The following is a 20,926-nucleotide window of genomic DNA, read 5'->3' as shown; positions in this document are numbered from 1 at the left end:
AGGTGCTCAGTTTTACTGAAGATACCTGGTATAGATTCAGATATCTATATTGTCCCAAACAGAGTAAAAGTTTTCTAATAACTGCATCAAGTATTAGTTTTAAAGTTAAATTAAATAAAATTAAATGTTCAATTCTTCCATTACACAAGCCACCTTTCCAGCACTCAGCAGCCACATATGGCCAGTCGGCTACCCTCCTGGGCAGCTCAGCATCAAGGTAAAGGCGTTACTCAGACTCATTCCAAGCCTGGCTACACCACTACTTGCAAACACCCACAAAAGGACTTGGACGTATATGGGTGTGGGTGACTGAGCAGAGACCAGACTCTGAAGCCCCGAGAAAGAGGAGATCAGGGGAAGGCAGTGAAAAGGTATGGCGAGCAGAGCCCACAGGCGCAGATCCAGAAAAACCGGGAGCAGCCCTTTGTGACTACCTCGCCCTCCTCCACTGACCACAAGCCAACCTGTACCCAAGCATAAAACTCCTCACCTTGTGCTTTCCCTCCTGCTAGGGTGGAGGAAACCTTCCTGGGCCCTATCAAAGGCCGACCCCTTCACCTCTGCTTTGCCTGCTCTCTCGCCCCAACCCTCTCTTCCCCTGGTGCATCCCCAGCTTTGACTGTACTGGATCAATCCCACCGATGTTAATTCAAATATGCTTTAGTAGCTCTCATACGAAAACCAAACAACAACAAAAAGAAAAATGTATTCCAAAAGGTTTTGACCTTACACTTACCTCCAGCTGCAGTCCCTTCTTTGCTGCCCTCCACAGCAAAACTTGTTCAACAAGTTACCTCTGTTCACTGTCTCCAATTCATCATCTCCCACTCCAGCCTGACCCTCGGCCCACCACGTCACTGACACCACTCTTGCCAAGGTCAGCAACTCCCTTGACGGCGTCAGATTTAATGAGCTTCTCGGGGTCCTCCCTTTATCTGACCCCTCAGCAGCATTTGCCGGTTGACCGCTGTCCTTTTTAAAAATATCTTCCTCCCTTGGTTTCTGTTTCCTAACTTATCTTACTTCTCTGTCATCGCCCTGGACCCACCATGGCTCCTTCCTCCCCTTCCCCCAGACCTGTACCAGGTGGAGAGTTAAGGGTTCAGTCCTGGCTCCCCTTCTCATCTCTACACTTTCTCTTTAAGTGACTTCAGCTAATTCCAGGGTTTGAAACACCATCTACATGCTGATGACTAGTTCCAGGTTCTACCTCCTTCCCTGCTCTCCCCGCTGAGTTCCATGCTGTAGGGAGAAGAGCTTACTGGTCACCTCCATTTGGATGTTCCAATATACTTCTACCTTCCACTGCCTGTTCCTTCCCTGGTCTTCCTTGTCTAAGTGACATGGAAGACCCATTTGCTAGAACGAAAATTCTAGGAGACATCTCTGTTTTCTCTCTTCCTCATTCTCCACATTTCATTCTTTAGCATGAAGCTGAAAGAGCCCCACCTCCCCCCAAAAAACCATAGAATTGTCCTCTTTTCTCCATTTCTACCACTAGCTTAACCCTATCCATCCTACCTCACCTGTCCCCCGTCATCATTCCCTGTGTTCATTCCTAGCCCCATGCAATTCATTTTGTTCCCACACATCTGCCAAGTAATCTTTTTGAAAATGTAAATCAAATCATGTCACACCCCTCCTTTAAAACTTCCTATGGCTTCCATTGTATTTGTCGTAAAGTACCAACTCTTATCATGGCCCTGTCTTCTCTGTCCTTTACATCCTGTGCCACTTTCTCCTTTGTTCACTCTAGCCTCATCTTCAAGTCCACAACATACAGAACTCCTTCCCACTGGGAAATTTGATGCCGCTTCTTCTTTGAGCCTAAATGGAGGACCTCTTCTTAGAGGCAGACCACGTAAACACCACCAAAGGCAGACAAAATCCTTGCAAATGGTTCTGAGCCTCCTCCAGTTCACAAGAAGCATATGTGCTCCAAGCACAGTCTCTCTCCATAGCCCAGAATGATAAAACTGGAAAACACCAAAGCAGGCAACACTCTATGCCCATGAGAACATTTTAATCAGCCATCTCTGTCCCATGCATAGTGACAGCCTTGCCCTCCACATATGACACAATGATACAAAACCTGCCCCTTCCTTTCAGTGACTCATGAAAAGCAAGCACTAATGGGGCTTTGAGAAAAGACAGTATAACTGAGCAAGCAATTCCTTTCCCATAAGGAAAAAAAATGCTAATTCGCTGACATTTCAGCTCAAAAGCAGCCAATCAAAATTTTACTGGGAAGATGTTGCTCAAGCATGGCAAAGGTACACCACAATTCTCAATCTCTTCCAAACAGCTGGTAGATTATAAATTCCTCAGCAAAGGAATGCACAAAAGAAAGGAAAGAAAGAAAGAAAAAAAGAAAGAAGAAATGAAAGAGAAGAGGAAAAGAAAAGTCTTCAACACATCTTCAAACTGCAAAACTGCTATTTCAGAATCAACTCTGTTTACTTGTAGCTTACCATGAAATGAAAACATGGGAGCCTGGAAATTTACCAACAACTAAGTTCATAAATTAAAAGAAATTCTTTGCTAGTTCAACCTAATGAGTAGACAAAGCAGAATCAAAAGTATGAAGAGATCAAGGAACGATTTTCCTCTAAAATAACAAAGATATAGGGTAGAGGTCAGGAGATCTCCAAGCAGGGAGGGCTGTCGATTTCTAGGTTCCAAAGCAGTGCCCCAGAAGGTCCTGGCCTCCCAGAGACTCAGGTTTCCAGCCTATAAAAGACTCCAAAACCAGAATCCTCTGGGATGTCATGTACAAGCACATCAACAGTGACCATTGGACTTGAAATGAGAATTTTTCCTTCCCAGATCCCTCTCTTGTCACCTTTTCCATTTGTATATGCCTCCTAAAATCAGCTCAGGAACTCCCATACTGACTCTGCTGATTATTTCTAGGGGTCAAATTCAAGCCAAAATAAAGAAATAATAAAGAAATAAAACAGGTCTGACAAAAATTTTCTCATTACTAACAGCATGTTCTTTGTATTGGCAATAAATGAGAATACATGCTCTTTGTGACAACTGCCACATTTTCTAAAATACTGTTTTCTACATATGGCATTGCTGACTAAAGAAGCGTCCATGGACTTGTCATTTACATCTATTTAATACAGTCAAATAAAACAATTTCTTTTGTCACTATGAATGCTGGTGCTATTTCTCTGCCTGCCTTTTCTAGTCAAAGAAATTTCGTCAAGAGGACAAAAGTTGAAAACTGTAACCTCAGCAATCACTAACTTTGGGGACTTCTCCCCTGGTACAAATGTTCATGCATATGCATATTTTTATCACATACTCAGACAGATGCCCTTGCATTGATTTGAATACTTGCATAAATATTAATGTGTACAAATGCTTGCATGCAGAAAGCCCATTTATGAAATATCCAATTGCATAAATTAGGAACATTAGATACTAACTGCATTAACACTTCATAAAATACATGCACAAGTTTGCATGACAAAAAAAAAAAAAAAAAAAAAGGCACAACCCATTGGAAGAGACCAGATTCTCTCAGTGTGTTTGCTATCCTGTAGTCACAAACTGGGGATTGCCACAAACTCTTTGAAGCCTTCAGATTATTTGTAATTTTTACACTTAGATGTATCTCTCCTGAGCTGAAAGGAATTAAATTCTTTTCTAGAATAAACTTACGAATTGTTACATATGACCCCAAAAGGAAATGTCCCTTTTTTTCGGTCACTGAATGGCCTCAGACATGAGCTTTTTCGCAAAGAATATGACTCGAAAATAATTTTCATTCTCAAAGATCATTCTCAAAGATCATTCTCAAAGCTTACCTGGATAACATTATATTATCTGTCTCATTCATGCATAGTCATGTCAGATAAAGGAAAACTTTTTAAAAATTACAAAAGAAAATACACAGAGAACAGATTGATGGTTACTAGAGGCAGCTGATAGAGGATGAGCAAAATGGGTGAAGGGGGTGAGAAGGTACAAACTTCCAGGTCTAAAATAAATAAGTCCTGGAGAGGTAATGTATGGAATTATAACTACAGTCAACAATAACACAGATTATATTTCAAAGTAGATCTTAAAAGTTCTTGTCATAAGAGGGGCACCTGGGTGACTCAGTCAGCTGGGCATCTGACCTGATTTCGCCTTACGTCACAACCTTAGGGTTGAGGTCATGACCTCAGGGTTGGGGAATCAAGACCCAAGTCAGGCTCCGCGCTAGGCATGGAGTCTGCTTTAGATTCTCTCTTTCTCCCTCCCTCTTCTCCTCCCCCCCATATTCTCTCCCTCTCTAAAATAGATTTAAAAAAAAAAAAAAAGTTATTGTCACAAGGAAAAACATCTAACTATGTGCGGTGATGGATCACAACTAGACTTATTGTAGTGATCATTTCACACCATATACAAATATCAAATCATTACGTTATACACTTGAAACTAATATGTCACATATCAACTATATCTTAGCTAAAAAAGAAAAGAAAATACAAGAAAGCCTCATGGTTTAGTGAAGTTGGACATAGCACAGTTGTCCATTGGAAGTTGGCTCCTATCCTCCAGCCAGTTCCAATTTTCAAATGGGGGCAGGCTAAAGTTCTTACCTGGGGGAGACGGATATTGAGGAAATAACTTCCTAGAGCCTATGTGAGTCCTCTCAGTTCAGGATCTGGCCAGCTGGGTACACTATGAGTTTCACTTTCTTTACTTTGTACTTTCCGTGACAGTACAATTTAACCTAAAAATATTTCTTCATAAACTCTGAGAGAAAAAATCAAGTATGCATTTCACGTTTGAACCTGTATCCCCTCTTCATCATATTATGATGAGATCTCACTGCCCACCTGAGACTGGGCGTCAGCTGTGACTGAACCAGGCTTGACGGGTCTACAGTCAAAACAAAGAAGAGAGAAAAAGAGTTCTCAACTCAAAGTATTACTTCTACTATAGGCAGCGCCATCTTCTCCCTGAAACTCAAATTCAGCTCTTGTGAGAACATGGCAAGCATATTAAAGGCTGAATGGACACACCAAACATTTGGCACTACAGAGCCCCCGGCCCCTGTCATTTATAGATTTGCTTTGAACAGTGTTGCTTACTCATGGTCAACCATGGCCCCGAAGCAGATGATCTTCCTTCCCACTTACCATCCGAAGGTCAATAGTGACCTGACACTGTGTGACGGTGACTACGCCATTCACTCACTCTGCCTTCTCACACAGGCATTCTGTCATTTCTGTCATCTCACACCGTCACAAGAGGAAGGGCAAACACGGTTCAATGAGGTACTTTGAGAAAGAGAGACCACATTCACTCCACTTTTTTTTACGGTATATTGTTATAACTGCTCTTTAATCACTGTGGTCATTGTTAATCACTTACTTTGCCCAATTTACACAGTAAACTTTATCATAGGTGTAGATGCATATGAAAAACCACAGTATATATAGGGTTCAGAGCTATTGGGGATTCCAGGTGTCCACTGGAGGTCTTGAAATGTAACCCCCACAAATAAGGGAGGCCTACAGTATTTCTGCCTCCTCTTGAAGGTTTGTGACAATGGCCACCAAGTCCTACTTTTTGTCTTCCTCCTGACCCCCCGCAAGCTCCCATAATGGAACTGTCTCCTGTGAAATACGGATCGCAGCTTCAAGACCCAGCCCCTGGGACCACTCATGACCCACCAGGGTTCCTTGCTGTTTGCCTGCATCTACCTGTAGCTCAACCAGCACAGCATTCTCAGACCCAAGGGGGCAGCATAGACATCAAGACACCAAGCATGGTCCCGACACCACCCCGTCTGCTGCCAACCCACATCGACCCATTTCGTGAGAGAGAAATAAACCTCTGTTGTGCTCAGACTCAAGGACTGTTGGTTTCAGCAATTAACTACTACTCAAGCAAGTCAGCACAGGCAACATCCCTCATCATTCCTTGACAGACAAATCTTTGAGACACTGCAATGTGTCTCTGCTAGGAGGCAAATGGAAGGAGAAGGGAGCCAGGAGTATGGCAAAATAGGTCAGGGCCTCATTAAGAGTTTGGAGTGAAAATGAATCTGGAAATAAACTTGCATGCTGTGCAACAGTGAGGGAAAATGCCATGCACTTTTATTTATTCGTTAAAACATTTATTGGAGGCTAAGACACGCCAGGCACCATGTCTGGTGCTGAGGTTAAAAATAGGACTGACCACATTCCCTGAGCTCAAGGAACCCCAGTCTATCTGGCTGGGGAGAGAGAAAAATCCAATCAGTGCTTTGACACAGTGCGGTAAGTGCCTGAAGAGTCGCCCTGCAGAAGCATCTAGAATCCTCCTGCAGGTGTGGGTTATGTGTCATACACAGCATGGTTATCCCTAACAAAGGTCACAAAATAAATTCATTTCTGGATGAAAAAGAGCAGAAATTCTGGACCTGCCAAGACTGCGCTGAGCATGACGGAGGACAAGTGTGAGCTCACGGGTAATACTAATTGTAACAGACACTGTAGATGATTATCGGCTTCTCTTTATCAAAGTCACGGAGCACTGCACGGAAGAACACAGATAACAGAACGGGGGACGCCCCCAGTGAGCAAGCCCACTGCAGTGAGGGGCCCTCATATATCCGCATCGCCTGGAAATCGCCATGGACACTGATAGATCTCCTCCTTCTGATCAAAAACTGACTCTGGAAACTGTGCCCTTTCAGGAGGCAGTAGCAGAATTTAAATGTTAATTCCTACCCTTTTCAGTTAAAACGCAGAACTGCAGCAGAACTATAGGTTCTCTTCCATCTACCCTCCATCTAGTCTCCTTCATCCTATTTAAAAGCTGACATTTAAATAACCTTGATGTTTATCCTAATGCTTGTGAGGAAGCAAGACATCATGAATGATCTGCCTGAAAATCACAGGGTCCTGGGCCTGAACTGGGAAACAATTCATTTGCGAACTTAAAATAATATGTGTTGTGCTAAGCTGCATTGATGAGAATTTTTTTTCACCTTGAATACATGGGAATCATTAAGTCAGTATGCTTATTCTTATTAAAAGGATCAACTTCTATGCTCATCAGTGAAAATTCTATAATGGACATTAGCGCCCAGGAAAATTTTGCAGCCTGTTTAATGATGACGTTTCATACAACACTGTGAGTGACAGTAATCAAAATAAGGTTACTTCAAGGAAGTCCAAATAAAATAAAATAAATTGTTATCCACGGCGATCAGTTTGAAGACTAGAAATAGTATTCCTTTTTCTCCAAAGACAAAACAAAGTGACGCTTTATATACATTTTTGTGCCAAGATTGTGTCTCAATTCCTAAGTTATTTCACAGCAATAACAAAACTATCAGTTATTAAGCACTAAGCCAAGTGTTTTAATTACAAAAAGAGCTAATTTGTAATTCTTAAAATAATCTTAGAAGTTATGGATTTTTTGTTTGTTTCTTAAAGATTTTATTTATTTGTCAGAGAGACAGAGAGCAGGAACAGAAGGAATGTTAGGCAGAGGGAGAATTAGGGTCCCCTCTGAGCTAGAAGCCCAATGTGGGGCTCGATCCCAGGACCCTGAGATCATGACCTGAGCTGACGGCAGATGCTTAACCCACTGAGCCACCCAGGCGTCCCAAGTTACAGATTTTTTATTTCCATTTTACAAATGTGCAAATTTAGATATGGGGAAAGGAGTGAGGCAGAAACCCTTATTACTCTGTTTCCTAGAGTAACAGACATAATAAAAGCAGATACTGTCCTTCAAAGCCAGGCCTCATCTGCCTCTAAAATCAGCTCCTAAGGTCCCCAAGGTCTGAGGACAGAGCCTAAATGTCAGGTGGTGATATGAAATTGGCACAGGCAGAATCCAAGCTCTGGTCTACCTGTCACGATGGCCCGGGTCTCTGCTGTCCTGAGTCACTTCGTTAACTGTGTCTCTTCCCCACTTCTCCATACAGTTAGATCTGGCCTAAGAGCAAGAATTAAGTGAGGGCTTAAATCTGATTGACAGCTTCTCCTCTAGTCTACAAACATTTCAAAGAGCAGAAAGCCAGCTGCCTCTCCCTTGGCAAGTTCCCATTGAATCCAAATAAATAATGCAGTGTTTTCTGTGTTTTAATTTTCTTTAGGATTACTGTTCATTGTGGTTTAATTTCTGCCTGTTCTAATTATTACACATCCTGTCCTTCAAAATGACCTTGTAATCCAACATTGTTCAGACTTCGACATTCTCCCGCCTCATGAATAAGGTTAGGTTGACTCCTTTTGGGGGCCATACATGTCAGTTCATCTCAAATAATTCTTTTTAAAAGAAAAAACCATAAGGAAGAAGAAAACTGGATCTTTCCTAAAACATGGAACTGCCTGGTATTAATTCCCATTTCAAAACATAACATTTATGGGGCCTCAGGGATAATTACCACCACTTGGTTTTCGATGTGCGATCTGGAGGGATTTAAGAGAATCTGCCAAGTCCCAAGCAACCAGTGATGAAGCCTGCTCTCCCCTCCACTCCCCTACATTGGGGCACATGCAGTTCCCTGACTCTCCCAAGCCAGACTACACTGTTTTCCGTGTGTTTCTCAATCGCATTTTCATAAAATTATAAAAGCCCCAAAAGGAAAACCAATCAGACCTCTGTGCACCTGTCTCCATAGAGAGAGCTTGATTTCACATGTCTACGTAATGGTGTCTTTCTTCTGCGACACACAAAGGGCTCTTCCATCAGACTTTCATTGATCATCTCAGCTTAAAATAAGCATCAACTGTGATGGATCATTCCCATTTGAGATATGGGTGAAAAGAGGCATAATGATGGAGATACAATGTTTTGCTCAAATAGGTCATTTTTAAATTTTTTTAAGATTTGATTTATTTATTTGACAGACAGAGATCACAAGTAGGCAGAGAGGCAGGCAGAGAGAGAGAGGAGGAAGCAGGCTCCCTGCTGAGCAGAGAGCCCGATGCGGGACTCGATCCCAGGACCCTGAGACTATGACCTGAGCTGAAGGCAGAAGCTTAACCCACTGAGCCACCCAGGCGCCCCTTAAGTTTTTTTTTTTATTATTTATTAGAGAGAGAGTTTAAGCAGGGGAAGTATCAGAGGGAGACAGAGATGCAGGCTCCTCATTGAGCAGGGAGCCCAATATGGGGCTTGATCCCAGAACCCTGGGATCAGGATCTGAGCCAAAAGCAGATGCTCAAGTAACTGAGCCTCCCAGGCGCCCCTAAAATAGGTCATTTTAAAAGTCAAAAGAGCCTTCAGACTTTCTTATCTAACCCACATATTATAGGAAGTTGCTTCTTTTTTTTTTCTTAAGATTATTTATTTATTTATTTATTTGACAGACAGAGATCACATGTAGTCAGAGAGGTAGGCAGAGGGGCGGGAATGGGAAGCAGGCACCCCGCTGAACAGAGAGCCTGATTCGGAGCTCGATCCCAGGACCCTGGGATCATGACCTGAGCTGAAGGCAGAGGCTTTAACCCACTGAGCCACCCAGGTGCCCCTAGGAAGTTATTTCTTGTTTCTTACTCACATTGTGTGTGCTACAATTCAAAATGAATTTCCTTTGCTTTTATCTAAAATCCAGTCCTCAGTTCCTTACACACATAACACTAAGTCATTGAAAACGATTCCACTGCTAGGATTTTGTTCCTGTGTGTTCTGACTTGAGGAAACCAAGGCAGTCAAAGGTGAACAGTCTCAAACAGGCATCCTCATAAACTTACAGAAATATCACTTCCAGACGGTGCCCTGAGGATACCAGGGACTCCAGAGGTCACCTCTTCGACCATCTGCCTGCCCCATATAGTGATCTGTGCTGATGAGTATCTGTCACTCCGGTCTTTAACTAAATACATCTTTTGGGTACTCCCCAAAATCTCCAGGATAAAATTTGTACTCACAGTTAAAGCTAGCTGCACCCTGGTGTGTCATCTAAGTTTTGGAGACACTGTGGCAAAGCAACAAAGGTTGAGGTTTCACCTTTATTAAAACACAATAATAAGTTTACCAGAACACCCCCCCACGACCCCACTGTAGACAGCTTCGTTCACTGAGATTTTTCTGCCCATATCTGTATGGAACTAATGTAGCATTTGCATGCAATGCTGAAGGCATACATATTAATAGGGGTTTACACTCTCAGACCTGCCAACCTGACATTGTGTCGCAGACTAGCCATCCCAGGCTTGTATCGCAGTTGGGGCGTGAACACACCACTGCCCTATTTACATACCATACAGACACCTGTGCTCAGTGTTTGTCATTCAATTCTAAACCCATGCAATGAAACTGCTTAAGTTCTCTTTTTTTTTTTCCATTGGTATAGCATTAAAATAGAGATACCAGAACTCATTATTTTCTTCTTTTGTTCCCCAAATGCAGACTCCCACAAATACTAGTGCTAAAGCCATCCCAGGCCCGACAGCCAGACATGGGGGCTCTCAGGATCCCACAGAGACAATGACCGGGAAATCCCACCCAGCGGAGGGCCAGGTTGACAACAAGCCTACCTAAACCACTCCCGGCATTTATGCCAACAGTGACCCTAACATCTTTAACTAAATACATCTTTTGGGTACTCCCCAAAATCTCCAGGATAAAATTCGTACTCACAGTTCCTCAAATGCACCAAACAGGCCCCTTCTCAACTCCTTATCTATGCTGGTCCCCCAAGTGGGACGTTTTCACCAGCCACGGCTCACCATCATTTCTTTCTTTTTTGCTTCTACCCGTATTCATTCTTAGAAACTCATCTCGTGCCACCTTCTTGTGTAAGCCATTTGTGACCATCATCAAAGCCCAGCTAGGGCAAGGTTCCTGACACTGGGGGGCCCAGACGCTGAAACCATACCTCCCTCTCAACAGGCTTATGAGAGCTGTGTGACATGTTCTGGGCTAAGAGAGACTTTTGCTTCCATCTTATATCCTCAGCTCCCGAAACGGTGCCACGCACAGAGAAGATCTCTTCAGAGGAGGGGAGAACAAGGAAGGTAACTATATCCTAAGGGGGAATATTCATTCAACCTCGACATCAGGGACCACCTGAATAGCGCCCATGCTCATGCTGCCAGGGCCCATGCGAAACCTTCCTGTACGCCAACACACGAAGAACATTTGAATGGGAGGTTCTGCTCCAAGAGCTCCGGTCCTGGAGTTAGGAAATTGGAAACTTCTAAATTGGGTCCTAATATCACCATATGATCTCCAAAATGCCATTTAAGGATAAATCAATTTCGGCGTTAACAACAACCAAAAAACCTCCTATCTGTGACTCTATGTGCTCTATGGCCCAAGGGCTCCAGATAACACATAATACCAAAACTCTGGTGTAGAGGGAGAATCCTGCATTTTAAGTTAGAAAAAAACAATAAACAAAAAGCAAAAACAAACAAACAAAAAGAAGCGGGCCCCCAAGTCCCAGCTCTGGTCTTGATTGGCTGTATGTGGTTGGGCAACTTGTCCATTCTCTCTGAGCTTTGTCTCATCTGTGCCATGCGGGCAATGATAGTTATTTCTGAGGATGTTGAGAAAAACAGATGAAATAAGTGGGAAAGGCTGTGCCCAACACAGTGTGGCCTTCGTGAAGTTTTGCTCCTCTCCTTGTCCTCTATTCAGGGAGTAGGTGTCCTCTGAGCACAGAGCAGGATGCCCACGGACACAGAGATCGTCATGCTCCTGCCTGAGTCCCAAACTGCTGAATGAGCGTAAGTCCTTAGAGACTATACAGGCTTTAATAGTGCAAGAGGCCAAACAGGTTTTCTCCAAAATCCCGTGAATGGCTTCCATGCATGGCAACTGGATTTTCATCATGTTACTATGAAAATGTGTGTTTTCAGGATGCCGTGGTCTTTGTGTTGCTGATAGCTACTTGGAGGGTAGAGGTATATACCTAAGGGAACAGAGGGGCCTTCCAAATTTTCTAAATTTCTATTTCTTCAGCTGGGTGTTGGGTACACGCATGTCCACTTTATTACTATTCTTTAAACTCCATATGAGTTCCTGTGGACTGTTTTGTATGTGTGATCTATTTCACAATTTAAAAGGGGGATTTAGTCTTAATATGGAAAAATCCCAGGTATGGACATTCCACTGACATTTGCTAAGGATAATGCATTAATATTTCTGTCCACTTGAACTGATTAATTTTTTAAGCCACTGATAATGTTTTAGAGGATTTACGATTTAATACTTAAAAGTTCCTTTTTCAATGCAGCTTGCAAGTTAAATTCTGAAGGACTGCAAATTCCAACAATGCCACCAACGTGACTTGGAGAGTCAAGCATTCAGAAAAAAGGCAAACCAGATTAGCAGACGGAAGACCTCCGTTCTGACCCCAATTCTTTACTGCCAGTGAAGCTACAAGCTAACTTCCAAAGTACCCAGAAATTAAGGTCAGGCAGTTCTTTGCCTAACACCCTTATATAGGAGAACTGCAAAAGAGAGTCCATTTTATGGAGACGCACTAGACACTGCCAAACCATTATACTGCCTTCTTCCCACGCCTTCTCTCAGTACATTTCTTACCCCGAGTGTTTGGTGCATTTATGCCAACAAGTTCAAAAAATAATTTAGGTAATTCTAGTCATGTACCTTTTAAAATATTCATAGTAATAATTCCAGTAATAACCTACGGAGGGATCTGCAAAAGTAAATACAGCGCTAATAAGGGGAACAGTATTACCACTGTGTGATGCTCTGCTATTAACAAATTGGTCACAGACCCTTGTACTGAGAAATCACACACCACGCGCACACGCACATGAGGTGTCAGGAGATGAACTGTGTGGGCAGCAGATGGGAAGGCTGCCTCAGAAGCAGAGGAGGAGCATGCTTTGTACACACACGAGGTAAGGGCCCCCCAAAATAGAAAAGTGTTCAATGAACTGCAATCAGAAAATCTAACAACTTCTCATTTTCAGTTTATCTGTGTATACTATGCTTTCACGTTTCGCATTATTGGTGCTGATTTTTTTTTAATTTATTTCATTTAAGGGGGAGCACCATAATCTCTGTCGAATTCAGAACCCTCAAAAGTTCTGATCTAACCGGAGAAGCAGAAATAGGAATGGAATGGAGGCTGGAAACGATGTAAATCGTTCTGGCCGGTCCATCCTTCCTGCCCCTTGTTAGATATTTCGCTGTTTTTCGACCAATAATGTAAAGCCTGTGATAGAAATGCAACACACCCATCAGTTTATTCTAAACAAGCCAGTGATGTGGTTCATTTAATTAGGTAAGTAATGTTAAATTCATCATATAATTTCAGAAAAAAATGGTTTTCCTCCTCAAATAAATAACGATGAACGATACTGAATCATTTTAACATGTCAAATGCCTTATTCTGGCGAAACAGGAATGTGAAATAAAGTTATGAAAATGTACAGTAAATGCCCAGGCAGTGGGCAGGAGCAACTTTTGGGGAAAATGAGAGAAATAAGTGGTTAACTGCCAGCGCACACACTCATGTTAAAGGACACAAAAAGGTTCACAGCAGTTGTTAAATTCATTTAGGGAAACTCACTCTATTTTTCCAACAGAGCTCTCACCAGCTAATCTGTATTACAACCTGCAGGAGTCTTAATATCCTCAGCAGGATCAAGATTCAGGCCACACTGATTCAGCTATTTAATCTTGCAAGAGAACAATATTTGGCAGGAAAAGACCGCACAGCACTAAGGGGACGTCCCAGAGGTTCGTTGTCAGCACAGATTGGGCCAAGAACACCAAAGGTGGAAACCAAACAGTGCAAACCAATGTTTACCACCAGCTTCCAGGAGCTCTCCACTCAAACATGCACGTACACTCGACCTAGGCAGCCAAAACATATGCGGCCCATGTACACATATGACACTTTCAGATGCATGTATCTTTTTAAATTTTTTTTAAGATTTTATTTATTTGTTTGAGACAGAGAGAGAGAGCACGACCAGGGACAGGAGCAGAAGGAGAGGGAGAAGCAGACTCCCAGCTGAGCAGAGAGCCCGATGCAGGGCTCGATCCCAGGACCCTGGGATCGTGACCTGAGCTGAAGTCAGACGTTACACCGACTGAGCCACCCCGGTGCCCCTGGTGTACACTTTTAAAATGAAAAATAATTTCTCAAAATCTGAGGCCCAGTCCTGAAAACGTTTTAATTCCAAACTATCCCTACAGAGGGTGGGAATTTGCAAGAGATGAAGAAAAATGGTCATAGTTTTACTCTCAATACTTTTCAATTTCTTGAGTCCTGAAAACCACAAGGCAGAGAACATGTGTCTGAATTTTTAAATGAACGCAGATAGTAATATATTGATCTTCTTAACCACCCCAAAATTAATAAGCTGGTTGATGCTCTTCTATAAATGCACATTTTTTTATATTGTATATGGAATCTGTGGCTTGATTAGTTTTGAATGATATTTTCCGGACACCCATACTGACAGGCAAACAGGGAACAGAGAAAACAGACGGAGGGAGACAGGCAAACTTAAAAGCAAAATTGATGGCACCTATTATACCAACGGAACAGCAGGCATCACTGTTCAAAAAAATGATTCAGTAAAATCCTTCAAAAACTATTTTAATGTAGCACTGGCAAGGTTTCCGTTCCTTTTCCCATAGCTGGCTAGTTAACCCTCTGATAATAGCACAGTGTTTCCCTCTTATCAAGCTTTTATAGTACTGTGTAGCAATTATCTGGGTGCTGGGAAAGGGTAAACACTAAGCTCCATGAGGTCAGGGGTCATATCTAGTCTGTTTCTCATGATATCCCCTCCCCCCTTCTGGCAAAGTGCCCAATGTCTGGTAAATACTCAAAAATCTCAAGTCAGTCATCATTTTCAAAATGGTTTCTTTCACAGATTTTTTTTTGTTTTACAGATAACAAATTACGCATATTTGAACATATGAGACCAGTCTTTTACCGATCTTACCTCAATCTACATTTCTGTAATGGTGTCTCCCCCAACACTCTGACAAGTAGAAGCTAGGTGCTCTGAATTTGATCATATTCCTTTCTTCCTTGCTTGCTTTGCTCCTCTCACCACATCTTCTCCGCCATCCTCAACTTCCAGCTAAGACTCCCCTGCTCCAAAGGAAACCGTCGCCAGCCACATCATGCACTTGAGCAAGAGCACAAGTGCCAAAACATGGTTTCTCGTGTTTTCTGCCATCAGCGGGGCCCGGTGAATGTGATGTCCACAGCAAATGTTTAAAGAACAAACACATGCCTGCCTACGTAAGATAACTGTGAAGGCAACTTCCACTTCTATCCTCTTCACTGTAGTTAAAGCACCATGTTCTGGAAGGTTCGAACATGAGTAGGAAATGCTGCTTGCCCTCCACCTTCTCACCATAATTTCACAACAAAAGCAAACATTTACATCACTTTGTCTTGGGGAACTCAATTCCCGCCATCGAAAATAACAAGTGTTAAGAAGAACAGAATGATTTTTTTTTTTTTAAGTTTTTTTTTCCTTCTGTTCTTTCTTCTACATTTCGACTCTACTTCACAGTGTCCTAAACAGACAAACTCTGCCATTTTCATTGCTCTCAGAATGCCAGGACACAAAAACTGAATTCGAACAAATCAAAAGTTGACTCTCTTATAGGTAATACAGCCACAGGAGGAAAAATCAATCAGAAATATGAGCAAACAAACAAAGAAGAAAATGATCATCCCTTTTTGCTTCTTGGAACCAAGCCTGGGTTGGGGGTCCTGCCCAAAAGCAACAGACCCTTCAAACAGAAATTCAGACAAATCCTTTTCCAAACAGCATTGCATATCATTCCATACAGAAGACAAAAAATGCTACAGCGCAGACCTGACGATGGTGAAAGAAAAAAGAAGATACAGCAGAAAGAACAAGCAAAAATAAAGGAAAGCGATGTTCATGACATAATTCTTCTAGGAACATGGCATGCAAATTAGAGGACATATCTGCATAGGCTTATGACAACAAAGACATTCTGGCTTCTAACTTCCAATGGTGCAATCTTCTTTAATTGTACGAGCTTGGCTTGGGTTACCAATGGGCTCTAATTGAATCTCTTTATAATGTCTCCTTTGATTCATGGCCTCTTACGTTAAAATGACATGCGACCATTACACTTATTAACTGGACAAACAACAGGTTTTAAACATACCTGTAAAAATCCACTGAAATTATAACGAGGTGGCATAATTATCAATGACAGTTGCATCTGGGGACTCTACAAATATACATGGAAGATTGCCAGTTCTTTAACATCCAGTATGTGCTCACTGTAGGTATGTCCCAAGGGGTAAAATAAAATCTGGAAGAAAATTCAGATACTTTTATAAGTTTTTAATCTGTATAATGTACTGGATATGGCAACATTTTTTTAAAAGTTCATCTTAAAAAATAAAAAATAAATTTTTTTTTAAAAAGTTCATCTTGATTGGACTTTTTCTCAGTGGCATAGGAATATTTCTTTTCTACTGTCACACCTCTGCCCTCCTTTTCCCTCATGTCAGTCCAGGCCAAAGTGCCAGCAAAGGACGTGTGAAACCTATATTCCAACGCCCATAATTTCACCGAGTCCTGGAAAACTGGAAAACATAATTACTACTGTACGCTATCTTTGTTTCTATAAATGACCATGGCTCGAGACCACAGATAAAAGGAGGCTCGCAAGGGCCAATTAAGGACTAGAAATAGGACCTAGAAGGAAATTTTTTTTTTTTAGTTAAAATTGTTCAGTTTGAAAATAGAAAAAAATCTATAAACTGGATGTAGACGTTTCCCTGGGATGGCAACAGGCAGCGCACTCTACCTCCACCACAGAAACTGGCTTGGGGCTCCGGGGTGCCTCAGTGGGTTAAGCCTCGGGCCTTTGGCTCAGGGTCCTGGAATTGAGCCCCCCATCGGGCTCTCTGCTCAGCAGGGAGCTTGCTTCCCCCTCTCTCTCTCTGCCTGCTTGTGATCTCTCTCTCTCTGTCAAATAAATAAATTAAATCTTTAAAAAAAAAAAATTGGCTGATGATAGTAGGTTATACTCACAAGATGTTTGTTACTTAATTACCTCAAAATTACCTATGATGTATGCAGATCATTGCTGATTTAAGTCCTCTTATGGACTGACTGTGTCCCTCCAAAACTCGTATCTTGAAGCCCCAAGACCCGATGTGACTATATTTGGAGATGGGGCCCATAAGAATGTAATTAAGGCGAATGGAGGTAAAAGGCTGGGGTGATGTTCAATTCAATTCAACTGGTGTCCTTACAAGAAGTCACTGAATATTTAAGGAAAAATAGGAAAAAGAGAAGAACAAATATTTATGAAGTAACACCAATGACAAAAGTCAAAGCAACTTGAGACGCTAAGAACTGTCTTGCAAACAGAGATTTCAAGAGAAAGAATGCAAAATTAGTCAATATTTTAAATATGACTGCTTCATTCATGTACTCAACATACATTTTTTTAAAGATTGATTTATTTATTTTAGAGAGTGCGTGTCCAAGCGAGGGGAGGGGCCAAGAGAGAGAAAGAGAATCTTAAGCAGACTCCACGCCCAGCACAGAACTGGATGTGGGGCTCGATCTCACGACCCTGAGATCATGACCTGAACGAAATTAAGAGTCAAACGCTCAACTGACTGAGCCACCCAGGCGCCCGACCTCAACATACATTACTGAGTACTCACTGTGTGTCAAGCATTATTCTAGGCATTAGCAATTTTGTGTTGAAAGGATAGGCTAGTCCCTACCCTATTGCTGTGCATATCTTAGGAAATATTGTATTTTCCTAGACTGAGAAGTGAATGGTAAGGCAGACTCTTCTGAAAAGGAAAAAGAAAAGGAAAATTTGAGGAAATAATACTCTTTAAAGAATTCAGTCATTTACTGAACAAATATTTATTAGGGAACTTCACTGTGCTACAGAATGATGGAATGAAGGACAGAACTGAGAGTTTAAAGGAAGAAAATCAATGTGTAACTATGCAGCTCCAAAAGAGATGCTTTGATTAAAATAAATCTAGAAATATTAGAACTCCTTGGAATAGCCTCCATTATAGGATGAAATGCATACAAGACTAGGGGGCATCAAAATGGGTGTGTTTATTGGAACAGTCTCTGGGAAGCCATCCCCGGGCTGGCAGCCTGGGGCACAGTGAAAAGCCACGGGAAGAAGATATGTTGGCCCAAGAAGTTAAATCCATTTATCCGATGTTGTTCTGTGCCAGGCGCTGGGGCTACAGAGAAAAAGGCAGCCTGAATATTAGAGTTCAGAATAGAGTTCAGTCTAGCAGGAAAATAACTCATAATTCAGACTCTCAGGGCAGCAAGAGAAGAACAAGGCCATAGGGGAAAGGAGGCATCATTGGGTTGTAGGATGATAGGGAAAGGGTACAAAGAGCCTTCCAGGTGAAGGCATGAAGGGCATAGGGCTGGGTCCAAGAGGGACAGCCAGGCTGGAGATCTCAGCTGGTACTCAGGGACACACTCATTTCCCATCCTAAAGGTTTCTCATTTTACCCCAAAGCCAACAAGGAGTTACTGACAGATTCGAAGGAAGAGACTGATATGATCCAATGTGCATTTTAGGAACTTGCAAGAAACCACAAGAACAGCTCAGGAAGGAGAAGAGGCAGTACAGTGGCCGGCAAGAACAGTCTAGAGACTTATTCCCACAATCCACGCAAGGGACGGGGAGGGCCTAAATTCAGGATGTGACAAGAAAGGGAAAGTACAAATGCCATGATATGCATTCGTAGGGATGCAAAAAATACATTGAAAAAGGCATGGATGATCTTTGTCTTCCTGAAGGTGAAGAGGTAAAACACATAACAAGTGAAATGTTCCTTAAAACCAAACGGTGGAACAAGACACGTGAAATGAGCAGGAGAGCTAAGGGCACCATGGAACAAACAGCTCTTATGTCTCAGAGATGAGAAAGATCGTGATACCTGGGGTCTTTCTTAGAGTGGATCCAGGGTCGTTTACAGACACTGTGAAATGGTTCCACATAAGAGGAATGACTCATGCAAAGGCCCAGAACAGAGTAAGCTGGTCAGACCTAAAAGAAATGGAGGAACAGTGTGGACGGACAGCCCAAGATAAGGTAAAAAATAGTGTAGGACCAGATCGTGGAGGGTCCTTAGAGTCTGAAAGGAGGAGCTTTGGAGATGAGATTGGGTCCAATGCAGAGTGGTGCTCCAAGGGAAGTTCCTAGTGAATCATAATTAGGGTCTTGAAGAAAGAGACTTTTTAGAAAGACTCATCTGGTGGCAGTGTTTAAGATACAATGGAAAAGCAGCAGAAGGAGGCTGGAAGGAGAGAAGGCCCATCAGGAGGTCCTGCAGTAACTCGGGCAGGAAAAAGGGCCTGAATACAGGACAAGTGAAAAGAAGGGACATTTCACAAAAGAAGGATCTTCAGAAATGAGGTGTTGGATCTTTAATCTCTGTTCCAAGAAAGAAAGAAAAAAAGTCATGTGTGTTAATTCTTTTATTAGGGGGCCCTTCCCCACCGCCCCTTGAGACAATGCCATTTTATAGCCACAACTCTTGTATGTGCCAGGCACAAGTAATTACTGGTCTGGGATGTATTTGTTTCTTTAAGTGACTGTGGCTAAAAATTGGAGGATAAAAAGAAGAGATCAACCTTTGAAGTTCTAGGTGGAAAAATAAAGCAAAACCAGGTGTCAGGGAAACCATGGATTTGGACATGAGAAAGGACCAAGTGGTGATTTTCTGTGTGTAGTTCTCAGGAAAGTCTAAGTATTCCTTATAGAAACACTTTCCCTGAGGAGAGGTTGTTCAGAGCATCTAATTAGACTGGGTATGTCAATGTGTTTTAAAACAAATAAAGCACTCATACATGTGTTAGACACTACAAAGAAATATGTGTCATTTTCCTATCACTTTCTTAAATTTTTTTTTTAAGATTTTACTTATTTGACAGAGAGAGAAAAATCACAAGTAGGCAGAGAGGCAGGCAGAGAGAGAGAGAGAGGAGGAAGCAGGCTCCCCGCAGAGCAGAGTCGGATGTGGGGCTCGATCCCAGGACCCTGGGATCATGACCTGACCTGAAGGCAGAGGCCTTAACCCACTGAGCCACCCAGGCGCCCCTCCTATCACTTTCTTAGGCATATTTAATCTTTGCTTTAAAGATGATGCTACCAACCCATGATGACTCAGGAAAACACTGGAGTTACTAGTTAAGAGATGTTGGAGATAAGGTACAGTCCATTAAAGGGACAGATAAATTCACACTCTGTGAAAATACCTGCCATGTGGCACCTGGGTGGCTCAGTGGGTTAAGCCAGTGCCTTTAGCTCAGGTGAAGAGAGGATCTCAGGGTCTTGAGTCTGAGCCCCACATTGGGTTCTTTGCTCAGGAGGGAGTCTGCTCCCCTTCTCTCTCTGCCTGCCTCTGCCTACTTGTGATCTCTGTCAAATAAATAAATAAAATCTTTAAAAAAGAAAATACTAGCCTCCAAGGGCTTAAATCTAAGCCACTGACCTAATAACTAGCTGCTATTCCATCTGCAATCATCAACCCCGTTAAGAGTCATATCAAAAATACCACACTATTCTGCTTTCTAAGTACTTTGTGTACTAGAATTGACTACTCAAAATCGGAAGCTTTCATATACATTTTGCAGTGCTCAGGAAACAGTTATGCTTCTTGCATAAGGAACAAAATTAACAAATACTCTATGTCAACACTGAATGTCTTTCTTATTTTTACCTCCCTCACCTTTTAATGAAAACTTCTTATGTTCGCTGAATGTTAAAAAGGACGAGAGACCCTTCCGTATCGGTTGTTTGGGTTCATCTAAGACCTAATTGCTTCAAACACTATAATTTTGCCACCAGTTTACAATTAGCATGCATTTCTCATGCATGAGTTGACCCAATTACATAACAAATTGTGCCTTGGGGGATTTGTCTTGCCTGCTTGTCTTCTGTCCACCATACAACTCAATTTCACACCGTCAGCAGC

The 20,926-nt window shown here is 42.2% G+C and overlaps 1 protein-coding gene and 1 long non-coding RNA gene across 4 annotated transcripts in view; both read right to left on the bottom strand.

Moving 5' to 3' along the window:
- The window catches only part of NEBL (nebulette), a 362,713-nt gene that overhangs the window by 148,625 nt on the left and 193,162 nt on the right, over nucleotides 1-20,926 (bottom strand). The gene's annotated exons all lie outside the window — the stretch shown is intronic.
- The window catches only part of LOC132020115 (uncharacterized), a 62,465-nt gene that overhangs the window by 37,183 nt on the left and 4,356 nt on the right, over nucleotides 1-20,926 (bottom strand). For both annotated transcript variants that reach the window (XR_009404928.1, XR_009404929.1), the window contains exon 3: nucleotides 16,102-16,251. This is a non-coding gene — a long non-coding RNA (uncharacterized LOC132020115). The remainder of the gene's footprint in view (nucleotides 1-16,101; nucleotides 16,252-20,926) is intronic.

Source organism: Mustela nigripes, chromosome 6, assembly GCF_022355385.1.
Source record: "Mustela nigripes isolate SB6536 chromosome 6, MUSNIG.SB6536, whole genome shotgun sequence".
Taxonomy (NCBI): domain Eukaryota; kingdom Metazoa; phylum Chordata; class Mammalia; order Carnivora; family Mustelidae; genus Mustela; species Mustela nigripes.
Note: the sequence above shows the minus strand (reverse complement) of the source record. Positions and strands in the feature narration are given on the sequence as shown.